Genomic DNA, 15,161 nt, shown 5'->3' with positions numbered 1-15,161 from the left:
ATTGAAGGGAAGAATGTAAGCACATATATTTGTGAACTGGATGACTGATGAATGTCATCTCTGGTTTCTCTGTATCTCCATCTGGACTCCTGTTTGACCAATAAATCCTGGAACTGATGGATATTTCCACTCTTCCTCTTAACTTGTCATTTCTACTTCTTATCTGTCTTTAACTCTATATGCTAGGAAAATTTCTTAACTATCTTTCAATTCACAATTAGGGTCCCTTTCCTATTTAACTTAATAATATATTTTGTTAAGGAGAGGAAGATTGTATTTTAGTTTTAAAAGAGCAGGCATGGTAGAGTATGGTTATTCTTTTCCAGCTTATCCATCTAATAAGCCCTGTTAGGAGTCCGGAACTGGCTGTGGTCTCTCGTGGTACCTTACAGCAGACCTCCTGCCCTAGCAGCTCATAAAGGTTGCCAAGGAATGGGATTTGGCTTGCTGTCCCTCCTATTCTCACCTTGATTTTTCCTTCATTTTCCTGATCCTCTTTCTCTACTTCCATGCCATCTTCACCACCTACTTACGCTGAACCTGGTGATTGAAGTTGACACATGACCTAATATTTCTTGGCTCTTGACCTCAGCTTTACTGTGGGTATCTTTTTTTTTAATCCCCTTGACTTGGAACCTTTTAGAGAACTCTTAGATAAACTGGCTAAAGAAATGCCTCTTCTCCCAATTTGTCCATATTGTCAACTCCTATCCAGACATGGTGGAAGATGCAAAGACAACACTATCGGTGTGCCTTTAAAGAGCTGACAACGTAGTGGGGACATAAGCCATGTGCCTAATCATCATTGCAAAGTCAAGAGAGTTCTGTGTGACAGGGATGTATGAGAAAACACAAAACCAACACATGTTAATTCCCCTTCAGAACAAATTTGGTTATGAATAAATTTAAAAAATAAAAGAACAGGCATGATTTCTTTTTCACAGCATTCATTCCTGTTTAATGGTTAGATACCATTTCGACTATTTATAATCTTTATAAACTTTATAATAAGGTTATTACATTACTATCGAAGAATTTTCTGTTTGCTTTGTTAGTCCTATTTCACTGGATACCAGATTCTGCTGTTGCATTTAGTGTCTCCCAAATGTTTGCTGATTATTTCTTTTAATGGCTGTATTGGTTTATTCAATTTTTTAGTATAATTATTATTAATTCACTTAAATAAAGTTCAATAAATCAATAACAAACAGTTTAGAAGTTAAAGACTCAGATAGGCATATTTTCAGGAAGAGTTCCATATTTTTAGTAAGATAATGAATAAATAGCCTCTTTATTACATGAGAAGAAATATAAAACAGAGTTTCAAAAAATATTTAATTTAAAATGGATAATTTGTGGTTGTCCTAATCATTTCATATAACATGAATGATATGCTTGCTACATGAAGGCTGTGGAATCTGATGTTTGATAAGAAAAAAACTTTATAAAGCAGATCAGCTGATCTATTCATTATGTTTCTGTCCATGAAATTAGCAGATATAAAAGTAACTTTTTGTTTATGATGTACTCTATTCCAAGAACATTGCACAACAAAAACAAAAAAATTAACTTGTCATGTTCCTCTATTATTTTACTTTACACTTCATTTGTTTCTGTTACATAGCCTTGTACTTTATTATTACTCAATGTTACTAACAGGCACATTGGATTTGGTTCCAATAGAAGTTTCTTTCATCTATTAAACTATGAAACTAAGGACTGTAACATGTAACAGGTTTAATTACCTGTATTGATTCTAAAGTGTTTATCTCCTTGTTTGTTCCTTAAAAATAATCCAGTTAACTCTATTTATAATTTATTGATGAGTTAATTGAGTTACTCTTGCAAAAGGAAATCTTTTAATGTCTACAGGTGACCTGTTTAATATCATTCATGTTACTTTGTATTTGCAATGCACAGAACATCATTTCACATTTAAAGCAGTATTCAACTTTATTTCCTTCTGTTGACCTTCAGCATTCTTATAATAGTGAATAACAAAATATTCGCTGAGTATCTTATTAAACCTCTTTAATATGTGTGTGACTATTTCTACAATAATCAATTAAAGGATATTATCAATTACTCTCTCCATTTCTCTGTCACACACACACACACACACACACATAGGTATAAAGGTATGACTTTTGTTACTTTCCCATTCCTTAATGTATCTGGCTTAATCATCTGAATATTCCAGAAGAAATTCTGATTAGATCCTACTAGACCTACTATCTTCAGTCATACACCTGAAAAAGCAGTTTGGTTTTACTCTGTAGATAGGGTGAATTTTATACCTAATAAGTTTTTACTTAATGAATTGACTGCTTGAAAGCTGATAATCAATCTGTGGTCCACCTAAAGCAAGTAAGCATCTTAATGTCATTCCCAAATTCACTTTAAAACAATACTTGCTTTTTCTTCCATCTATTAATTGATTTAACTCGTTATGCTTTAGATCAGTGGAATATAGGTAAACAGATTAAATTAACTCTCTAAACACACACACACACACACACACACACACACACACACACACACACACATATCCTTACTACTTCCGCTTCTCTCCATGTTCACTACAGATACCCTATTCCGGGTCGCCGTCATGTCTCCTGGGTTTTTGCTATAGCCTCAAACATCCTGAGTAGTCTCTCCACCTGTACTTGCTTACGTCTAGTACCAATAAAATTGTGTCCCTGCCTCAATCTCCTTACTGGATTCTCGCACAACGGAGTATTCTCCACTGGAAAACTTTGCATCATCTGATCTTTTTAACCTCTTCAACTTTATTTAGTGTCATTCTTCCCCTCTTTCTCAATGTTTACACTGCAACCCCACTGAGCCTATTCCTTTTTTTCCCCAAGCTTTCTCTCTCTCTCTCTGCCTTCCCTCCTCAGCCATACTCACAGCTTTCATATATGCTCTTTCCTGATATTCCTTCTGGCTCCTCATTCCACCAACTCTTTCTCAAATTAAATGTCACTTCCTTGAAAATGCTTTTCCTAACTCCATATAAAATTAGACCTACTATAGTAATGTCTTATAACACTTTCAGTTTTGTTTCAGAGCAGATAATTTGTAATTTTGTAATCATGTATTTGTTAAAGATCATTTGTCTTTTTTTTCCCCATTAATTTGCAAGCTTCTTGAGGTCAGGGGGCATGTATATTTAATGAAATTATTGACTATTGTGCCTGGCATAGATCTTCTGTCATATAGACACAATGAATATTTGATTCTAAATGAATAATTTTTTCTCTTCAAAATGAAATAATATAAATATAAATATTTTTAAGGAGCCAAATGTCTATAGGGATTTATATATATTTATATATGCCATATTTTAAATATACATCATATTTTTAAAGCTTTTCCATTAACTTTGAGTAAATATTTTAGTAATTCTGATACTGAGCCTGTGTCTCCATAAATGCTTTTAAATATTTATCCAAAAAGTTGAAATATGTATTCCTTTTATGGGCAAAGTTATATTGTACTTTTTATGCCTTGAATCTAAATGAAGTTAGGCAAATGACCCTGATCTGAATAGAATACAAACTGAAAAAAATGTGTTTCATTGTTTTCCAAGGTTTCCTTATATGGAGATATATTTTTAAACATCATTTTAAATGATGTTCAATTAAAAAACTGGGTGAGCAGAAAAAGGAAACCTTTTTTTCTTAAGTGAAAATAAAGGAGTATTTGTTTTTCCTATCAATGTTGTAATGAAAATAAAAATCCTTGGAAAATAATGCACATTTTATTTTTCATCTCGACTGGTCCCATATTTGCTAAATACAAATGGAGCATAATATGTCTTATTAATCTTTGTTATTCATGTAAACATATTGAAGTTAAGTGTGATAATGAGACTCATTTCAGGTTTTGTCAAAAAACAGTGTCCCCTTAGGTCTATTATTTTATTGTCTAACCTGGGAAATCCAGAAATGTATAATTCAAAATATTAGGGTTGTATCATTATTACCTAAATTGTTAGTAACTAGTAACTGGCAAAATGTCAAAGTTATCAAAAACCCCTGATTCCATAGCTGATCAATAACTAAGTAATCCTAAATAAATTTCTCCACTCTGGGACTTGTAGAAAACTGAGTTATTCATATACGGTCATAGAAAACCAACAGGATAATATCACTCTTATTAATGTCGTTACCTGACTCACTACATCTCAGACTCTGATTTAAAATAATTGTTTTGGATTCCCACCACTGCCCATTTTAGACTTTAGATGTTACTATATGTGATCACGAAGTCTGAGACACTATACACGTACATAAAAACAAAATTCAATTAAAAATTTAAAAATATAATCTGGATAGCATTCTTAAATTTACATATGCATTCTGAAGAGAAAGTAAAAAATTATATAAAACAAGTATTAAATTTTATTGAGAGTAAGTAATCTTTTTCTCTGATAACTCCCCAGCATGTTCAGGGCTCAGCAAGTGCTTCACTGATCTAGTTGATAGTATCAGTTATTTGTTTCTTGACATTTAGTGTGTAATATGTTCATGATTTCTCATAGCATGCCAGCACTGCAGATCTTTTAAAATCTGCTGCTCAGATTAGATTTGTCTTTTAGATAATTTTTGAACCAGTTACAAAGTATAAAAACGTAGTTTCAATATTTGTTTAGTTATGAGTGCTGATTAGAGATGATAAGTAATTCTTATCCTTGATTAAAAAAAAACTGTGGTCAGAGTGCTGAAGGAACAGGAGTGTTTAAAGACAACAGAATTATCTGGAAATCATAACCATATGCATAAAATGAATATTCAAGGATTCTCTTAAGTGTATTATGTAAGACAATATAATACCTTATCAGTGTAATCCTTTATCAAGGTAGTAAATGTTTTATGTATAACAAAACACATGTACAGCAATAAACCAAACATTTTCCTTTAGGTTTTCAGAATATGTTAAGTTTTTAATAAAAATGTAAAAAATTTCAGGGATACTTTTGTCCAAAAATATGTATAAAAATGCAAAGAAAAGAAGTTATTTAATCAGCAGCTGGTAAGAATTTTACTTTTATTTTCCTAGGAAATATTCATATTTAAATGAGCAGAACATTAGTTTGTCATACAAGATGTGTTATCTAACAATTTTGTATGACAACATTAATTTTGCACATCTAGTTACTAATTTGTATTTTTTACCACAATTTTAGGAATTTGCTTTAACTTACATTATTTTTTCATATACTTTTAAATGAAAAGCACAGAATTCTAACAGTTATAAGACAGTGGTGAGTACACTTACTTTCATTTTGAATAGCTCCAAGGAACAACATATATCCCTGAAACTTAATGTATTTTTAGGACTAAATTATTGAAAATACTAGTGTTTCATTACTAAATATAAGAGAATAATATTGAGTTTACTATGCTCAGTTAAATGTTGCAGTTCACAATTTTGTGAAAACACCTTTCAATTCAGAATTAAACACATTGGCAATAAAATATTAAGCACTCAAATTTTGCATGAATAACAAGGGATCACCAAAATTGACGTCCTTGTAATATGCTTGATTAATACTGACTTATACTCTTAGAAATGTCATCTCTAAATGATTCAAAACATTATTCAATACACTTCAATTTTCAGAAGTCTTTGAACCATTTCTCATCTTGGTCATTCATATTCATTCAGTTCACTGACTTTATATGAGAACTCACTATGTTTCAGGTACTGTCTGGGTGCTGCAGAAATTGGGGCAATAGAAGAGAATAAAAATGCCCTCTTCACCAAAGACGAGACAGAAAGTTAGCAGATAAATAGATACACATATAAAGAAATATCAGTTACAGCTTTAAAAAAAATAAGTTAAAAGAATCAAAACTGACTGGGCTTGGCATTTTAGATAGTATGTTCAGGAAAGGTGGTAATTGAGCTGAAACCAGTATGAAGAAGGCAGCGAGCAAAGGAGACAGTAACTACAGAGGCTTAGATGTTGGAGTGTACTTGACATGTTCGAGAAACATAGAGGGAGTCTGTGTGCAAAAAGCAAGGGAATGGAGAGGGAGATTGATAAGAAAGGAGGTCTAAGGTGAGCCAGGATTCAAGCTACAGAATTTGTAGAACAGAATAAGGATTTGGAGTCCTATTCTAGAAGGAGATGGAAAAGGATGGAGACCATTGAATGATAACATAATTCTATTTCCGTTTAAAAAGTGAAGTTGGGGGGGGTGCCTGGGTGGCTCAGTCAGTTAGGTGTCCGACTCTTGATTTCAGCTCAGGTTATGATCTCAGTGTTGTGAGATTGAGCCCTGTGTCCAGTTCCATGCTCAGTACAGAGTCTGCTTGAGATTCTCTCTCTCCCTCTCTTTCTGTCCCTCCCCCTCTCAAATAAATAAATAAATCTTTTAAAAAAGAAAGAAAAGAAAAGAAAGAAAAGAAAAAAGAAAAGAAAAGAAAAGAAAAGAAAAGAAAAGAAAAGAAAAGAAAAGAAAAGAAAAGAAAAGAAAAGAAAAGAAAAGAAAAGAAAAGAAAAGAAAAGAAAAGTGATTTTGGTAAACAGGAAGCCAGAAGACCAGATGATAGGTATTGTGGTGTCCTGGCCGGAGACAATAGTGGTTTTTACTTGGTGCTAGTGGTGAAGGTGGTGCTAAAAAGTTTGTTGAGTTCTATGTTAAGAGTTCAGCAACAGAACTAACTGATGGATTAGGCATATGGTTAGAGAGAGGAAGAGGCATCAAGGATTCTTTTTTCGGTCTGCTAATTCAAAAATTTCATGTTAAAAAATACTCTATTGTTCCCTTCAAGTATAGAATATGGTGGAGTTTGATAAGGTATGTGGAAGAAAACAATTCATATAGTTACAGTATTTGTGTTTCTCCATTATTTCACTTGCACATTCATAAAACATATTCTACTTGGGTCAAAAATTACTTCACCTGAAAAAAAGGGACAGGATAAAGTCTGCCAACAGAACACCAATACCATAGCAAAGTTAGAAATCACCAGTTCCCATTCTCAGGAGACATCAACAGGCATTTTTAGTTTGTGAAGCTTTTTCCATCTTGCATACAAAAATAAATATGAGATGAAATGAGGCATGAATAATTTCATTGGGAATTTCCAGCATATTAAAATGTAAATATTTTTCTTGTGTCAACATTTTTCTTTGAATGTTCACACAGGTTTATTCATTATTATAAACTGACAAAAATTTATGAAAATTCTCAGTTGATCTGGTCAAATCTAATTGCCTCCTGTCGCTAATTCTGCTGGCCCTATGCACAATTGGTCTTAATACTGCCAACTTCAATCATGGCAAGGAGAGAAAGAATATATTAAAGCTGCAGACAGGGTGAGCTATTTTAATAAGAAGATGCTATCTCAGCTTTTTCACTTATTAATACCTCTGCATAATAGAATTTCTATCATGATTATTAAAAGTGATATTTATTTTTTCCAGGTAATCCCCTTCAAAATTTAAAATTATAAAAATAAGAGGGATACTGATTAGTTCATGATTATGAAAGGTACTTTTTCAACCAAAGGAGCTCTCTAAAACTAACAAAGATTCAAATAAACTTGTAGCAGAGATGGACCAAGCAGGCACTCCCACGTACCATTTATTTGATTTATTTTGTCATGAAAATGGAAAGGTAGTCCTTGCTAAGCTTAATTGAATAACATAGATCAGAATATTATATCCTTGATACATTTATGATTTTTGTAGAGCCAACTGATTTTACATATAACTCCTCCATATGAAATATGACATAAGTAGCATCAGTGTGACTGTTTTAGGTCACAAATTTGAAATGTCTTTCCATTATATCATTTTGAAGTCATTTCTCTGTGTCTGTGTTTGATTGGGTGAAAGTCACATCAGAATGTTTGGCCATAAAACTAAACCTAACTCCACTAGTGTCTTTCAGAGTAGCGTCATCAATCTTTTAAAGGGTGAACATGACCTTATGATAATGTATCATGCAAAAGACAAGATTTTAAGCCTTACATGGTCTACTTCAGCAAGAAATGACTTATTAACTGGCACTGCCATCGAGATTATTCAGCAGCATTCTTAATTCAAACAGGGACTAGTTTTTCTCCAAGTTAAGGGTTAGGAAAATTAACTACGGACTATAGTTGACAAAATAAAAACTACTTAGGATAAAAAACAATATATATATTTTTTTTTTTACAGAAAGCAACCTTTTCCAAAGTTTTTAATATTGGAAATTGAATTCATTTCTAAAAATAACTCAATTTTAGTACTTTTCAGCTATTCAACAACAGCAACAAACCCAGAGTAATTCTATTTATTTCAATATAAAATATTCTGTTGCTTAATTTAGTTATGAAGGAAATGAAATATGAGCAGATTACGTATACATATATACTGTATATTAGGAGAGAAATATCTATTACTCTCATACATGGCATACTTATAAATTTAGCAAATAATACTATTTCAAATGCCAAATGAATACCATTTTTTATGCAAAACTCTTTTCTCACCAGATTATCTCCCCAGAATTTAAGGTTTATTTTTAGCTCAGATAGAACTCTCTGCCACCTAATCCATAAAATAAATCCCTCTTTGTCTTAATACTTTACTTTTATTCCAAATGAAGCATGTATGCTACCCTAGTACTTCTCCAATGAGAAAAACATTGATGTTCATATGTTAAGATATAATATATCCCATATTCCTATTGGTGATATTGTAGGTTTTTGTTTCCATTATATATATAAATTTTTTAAAGATTTTATTTATTCGTTCTACAGAGAGAGAGACAGCCAGTGAGAGAGGGAACACAAGCAGGGAGAGTGGGAGAGGAAGAAGCAGGCTCCCAGTGGAGAAGCCCGACGTGGGGCTCGATCCCAGAACGCCAGGATGACGTCCGGAGTGGAAGGCAGACGCCTAACAACTGAGCCACCCAGGCGCCCCTAGTTTACATTATATTACAATGAAAAATCAAACTGGCTATTATTTACATTCAATAAGAGCCATACATTTTTTTAAGTGTAATTTAAGTTTTTCAGAGGGAGGTGGTGTCAACACCATATGAGGAATTTAATTCTCTTGATCTAAATATGCCTCCAATCCAGTCAAACATCACTTTTCTTCTTCTCCTGTTTGGATTTGCCCTTTAATAAAACATCCAAACATCTATGGATTTTTGGCAGAAAAAAAACTCAGATGAGCATTAAAAGGGAATAAATAAAACTTCTCTTTGAGCACTAATGTTTTCAAAAGTTTGAAATATTTTTATCGGTATTCTTACATAATTATTTATAGTAAAAATTCCAAAATGTAATTAGGAATGCAAAAAGTAGCTAAGATTTTATTATTCTCATTGATTTTTATTTCTTCAATTATTTCAATATTAATCATTTTTCTTTATGAAACTGATGATAAAAGTATATATAATTTTCTGAACATTGTTCCATCTACAAAGATACAACATAGAATGTTGCTGTAGAAAAAAAAGTCTTTAACTTTGATATTTGCTTGATGTACTGAATTACTGCAAGGAGCTAATATTCCAAAACATTACCTATTGCTTTATTTCTTTAGATGTAAAATGAAAGTTAATGTTGCTATTGAAGAATATACATTCTTCAATTAAAAACTGAGCACAAACTTAATAAAATAAAGTATTCTCAGGTATTAACATTTGCCGATATTACCTATATTTAGTCACATGATAATAATTCTCAGGTTAACCCTGAAAACAATAACAAAACTAAAGTAAGTATATCCAATTTTATGAACTTGATCAATTTTTATCATATCTTCTTTGATTTTGTCTTTTTCCACCCTCAAAGCATCATTTTCACATTTAACTTGCCAACTAATGTGCATATTTGCATAAACCTATACTTAACATTTATTCTATAGGCCCCTAGACAAAAATCTAGGTTAGCTTAAAAGGTCAAAAATGTAAGATTTGTAAATGTTACAATAGTCATCCTGATGGTTCACAGGGATGGTATATTAGACATCAGACATTGTGCTATAGACAGGAAATGTTCCCTCCCTGAAAGTAATAAAATAAGTCAGTGTCTAACTGCTTTGATAATGTTAACATAAACCACTAAAATATTTTTTTTGCGATTTCAAGACCACCTTATCTTTCTCTTAAAATCATTCTTAGTTTCACACTGATGTCTTCTGTTAGAGGAAATTATTTTTCTGTTTCCTCTCTATGAGAACATTTGTGTATGCTTTAAGTAATTTTAAATAAGGCACCGTCCTAAAAAGTGATAGCTTATACTACATTAAGAAGAAAAGTGTATAGAAGAATAGAGTTAATGAATGTCAAACTTCCTATGATTTTTAAGAGCTGGGCTTGGCTTTGTTTTAGATATTTATTTCTGAAATTTTACCTTTGATGCATGTATTGTACATTTTAGCTCCTATATTATTAATTTCTATACTATATTAAATTTTAATATTATTAACATGTTTTGTTGTATTTATTTTTCTGATTTCTGCCTTTGAAATGATGGATTTGAATTCTAATCTGAGTACAGTAGATTTTTATAATAGGTAGGATTTTAACATTCTTCTTTAAGCAGTTTATAGAACAACAAGAATAAAACCAGTAAGACAGAAAATTTAAACACTCCCAAGTAACTTGACTTACCTGATATTTATAGAACATTGTATCTAAAAAGAGAATAATAATTACTCTTTCAAGAGCAAACGTTGTATTACCAATACAGATCATGTGGTGGCCATATATCTGGTTTTAATAAATTTTGAAAGTTAAATAATTTCTCCTGCTCCCTCTTCCTTTATCTTTCAGGACCATTCTCTTCGATAAATCTTTTGCATAGCTATTCCCATTCAGCATAGGCAATACCTTCAGTCCTGCAAGAAAATGAGGTGTAAGATAGAAGTTTGGGACTTGGCTCTCTCTCTGGCTGGCTGGCAAAGAGGACCCATACAAAATTTTATATGTAGTATTGGCAGTTTCTGGCACTAATGGCCCAATTGCTGAAGATTTCACAGCTTCTAACTTGGAGAAATGTACAGGTGGAAGGCAATGCCCTCACTGATGCAGTGATTCAGACATTTAAAAGATACAGGAAAAGCAGTGCTTTCACAAACAGTACAGTCGTAACTGACACCCTCTGTAATGAGAAATGAGTGCACTAAACAAGTAATAAAAGGCTAAGCATGAAAGCCAAAGGGTTTCGTTGGCAGCTTATAAAGTGGGCCTTATCTCCTGCAGTGGAAAAGCAGATACAGTTCCATAGACAGCTGAAGATCTGATAGAACTGCAGAGATCTGGAGACATTAAAATCCTCAGATTGGTCAGGTCTACTATGCTAAGGTCAGGGATCCAAGTGGGAATACCAGACAGCTTGAAATATAGGGTAGGTAGATGTTTCCAAAGATTTTGGCTCCATGCTCAGCACAGAGTCTACTTGAGATTTTCTCTCTCCCTCTGCTCCTCCCCCTGCTCTTACTCCCTCTCTCAAAACAAATAAAGTATTTAAAAATAAATAAGTAAATATTTAATAAAAAATATATATATATAAACATATATCTCCCAGGATGAAGAGAACGACAGAGATTAGAGCTATCATTAAGAAGCTAAAGGATACAGGACTGGTGATCCCTACATGTTTACATTTAAAATTTCATTTGACCCATAAAACACCCAATGAATTTTTAAGAATAATGTAGGCTACTGCAAACTCAACCAAACCATGGCCCTAATTGCAGCTCTTCTCCTAGAAGTTGCATTGTTGCTAGAGCAGATTAATAAGGACCCAGTACATTATATGCAGTTGTTCATTTGTCCAATGTGTTTGTTCTTTTCTGTTCATATGAGAAAAGAGGACCAGGAAGAATTAGCATTAGAACTAAAAATAATAATATTTATAGTTTCACCCCGTATGGCCAGACTGGTTGGTCTGGGGTCTGGAAGGAACAGGATGATAAGAATGAAGACGAGGGGGTTGGGGCTGAAGGCATGTGAACAGACACACATTTATACCTACCAGAAAGTATCCACCATGGCAAAGGCACTAACCAACCAAAATGACTTGAACAACTGACCCTGGTCTTGCACTGCTATTAGCCACCATGGGACAATGCAATGGGCACATAAACAGTCTTGCCACCATGGTGAAGATGGAAGGTACATATGAACTGAACAGCATAGACTTCCACTTACCAAGGTTTACCTATCTAACTTATCTATCTATGTACCTATCTAGCTACTGCTGCCTCGAAATGTCCAACCTGCCAGTGGAAGAGACCTGCACTGAGTCCTGGGACATGGTTCTATTTCTCAAGGAGACCAAAAACCCATTGGTGACAAATTGATTAAATTGGGACCCTTTCATCCTATAAGGCTCAGTGGTTTGTTTTTTTTTTCCTCACAGAGAAAGATACCTACTCTGGATATGGGTTTTCTAATCTGTCTGCAGAGCGTCAGCAAGTATTGACATCCTGGTGTTTACAAAAGACCTGATCCACAGGTATGAAATCGCACATAATAGAGCATTCAGTGAGGACCAAATTCATAGATAAGGAGGTGTGGAGGTGGTTCCATGACCATACTCTCTACAGAACAATCACCTCACTGAGCACTGGAATAGCCTAACGAAGGCACAGCTAAAGCAACAATTTAGAAGCAATGCTCTCAGAGAATGTATATTATTCTTCAGGATGCAGTATATACATTAAATCGGAGACCTCTATATGGAGCTGTTTTCCCCCATAGGAAGAATACACGGGATCAAGTATTGATCAGTGGAAACAAGAGTGGCCCTGGATACCATCACTCTTCATGACCCACTGAGGACTTTTTGCTTCTTGACCCAAAACTCTGGGGTTTAGCGATTTTAGTCCACAAAGAGGTCACCCTCTTTCTAAAGAATACTGCAATGATTTTTCGAACTGAAAGATATCACCACTGCAGGAAAGTTTGGACTTCTAGTTTTCCAGGAACAGCAGGTGAGAAAAGAATCACTATCTCAGAAAGAGTAATTGGCCCTGATCAACAGAAGAAGGTTGCACTGGTTTTGCAAATGGAAACTAAGGGAAATATAAAACACAAGTTATCTGCCTGGATGCTTCCTGGTTTCCCCTTGCCTGTTTATAACGGTAAATGAACATGCACAGTAACCTGGCCCAAGAAGGCAGTATGATGACCAGGGGGAGCAGGAATCGGAGTCGTGCCACCTGGGAAGCCACAAAGACTTGCCAGCCTGATAGATGAGGGTGAAAGGAAATCAGAATGCAGTAGGAATTAAAAAATGTGGTATCACTGGGGCCCCAAGACCAACTGGTATAGGGGCTGTAATTTATTCCACTAACTTCACTCTGCTCAGCTTCTTCTTGGGAAGAGAGATTCACAGGATCCATGGAAAAGTTGCATGAATATGTGTATGTTTTTCATGCAAGCTATAGATTATGACACCTGTGAAGTGTTCTGCTTGGATCCCTTTCAAGAGAAACTTCATGTAAAGAGTATCATTGACTGATTGTCTTAGCCCCACTTGTAGGTATTCACTCAGGAAACACTCAAAGACAAGGTGCAACCGGGGGATCAGTCTTGGCCCATTTCTAACACAGGATTTCTCTAACGCAGAAACCCATTGTTATGGTCAAAACTTTCTCAGAACCGTGCTGTGTCAGAGGATCTTCCTCATCCAATTCTTCTTTTTTTTTTTCTCCCCTCTTTTCACAGCTGTCAAATTTACAATGTGGTCAGGAGGTTTTCCCAGCTGGTTTCTGTCCCCTCCCCCGCTTTTACCTTTTGCAGGCATTTCCGTAGTAAATCCTTTGAGCAACAAATCCCATCTTGGTGTTTGCTCTTAGGAGGACCCAAACTGACATAATTCATATAATTAATTTGCCTCTGGCCAAACTGTTTGAGAAAATACAGGACACAAATAACTAATATCAGAAATGAAAGTGGACATCACTGCAGATCATAAAGACTTCAAAAGGATAATAATGAAATATTATGTGTGTTTTCCCAAGAAAGAAGGAAGTTTACAATAAAAAAAAATTGATCTGACTTTTGAGTCAGGCTGTCCTGCAGGTGGCATAGGTACAGTAGTAATTCCTGGCACAAAGGGATTAATGAATTGGATCTTAAGTAAAAATAATAGAATTTTGCTATTTCCATATGAGCACATTTGGATTTTTTTAAAGAAGTATGAAAATATAATATTTCAAAAATAATTTTTGAGAAGGGCTATGTCATTTCAATAATTTTATCCCTTTTTTAAAGTTACCTTTAGTGAGAAAAGGAATCACTCAAAAATGTTGTCAAAAATCTCTGTTAACCCCATGTGACTTGTCATTTTTCAAATTGTACTTGATTGTCTCAAAACTCTACACTCTGGCATCATGGATATAGAGTAAGCAAAATAAAATAATACTGGAAGTTAAATAATATCGAACTGAAAAACTGAGATTACCTTTCAGTTATGATTGGAAATAAAAATCTGACATTAAATTCCTTAGTAATCTTTCTAAAAGCAGGATAAATAGGTTTGGTCAAGTTTCAATTAACTAGAGGATTTTTTTTCTTAATATGGAAAAAACACCTAGACAGATGATTTAATGAAATAATATTTTTTTATGAGTGCTAGAAAAGTGATTTGAGCAGGAATATGTCCATATTTGTAAGAATGCACATGTATTTCCTTGATTAAATAAAGCAAAATTGACGAAAAATCTCTTCAGGGAAATAGGGAAAGTGATCGTTATTGTGGTCAAATAGAGACTTGAATACAAACTTTTTTTTTTGAAATATTTATAAAAGTTTAATTTTTGTAATTTTCAAGTCCTTCAAATTTTCTCCCTAGATTCATCTTTGTTTAAGGAGAAAAAATAGCTTCTTAAAAGTTAGATTTTAAAATGCATATTAGATTCTTGTGCTTTTAAAACATTACTATTTCTCCTCTATTAGGTTCTTGCCCCAGGCAGAAACCAACGCCTAACACAAATATTGAAAAAGAACAAGAAAAAAAAGAAACCTCAAGAGACACACTAAGATATCTTAAGATTTGAACAATCAAAAAGGCAAAGGTCATATGGGTTATTTGAAAACTCCTTTGAGGGAAAAAATTGATCCGTTCCTTTAATGTTCTCCACAACAAGGATTAATTCTCTTTGAGTACTTTAAATAATATAAGGGAAAACCCAT

Source organism: Ursus americanus, chromosome 13, assembly GCF_024610735.1.
Source record: "Ursus americanus isolate L20-20 chromosome 13, mUrsAme1.1.p, whole genome shotgun sequence".
Taxonomy (NCBI): domain Eukaryota; kingdom Metazoa; phylum Chordata; class Mammalia; order Carnivora; family Ursidae; genus Ursus; species Ursus americanus.
The sequence above is the reverse complement of the archived record's forward strand: the minus strand, read 5'-3'. Positions refer to the sequence as shown.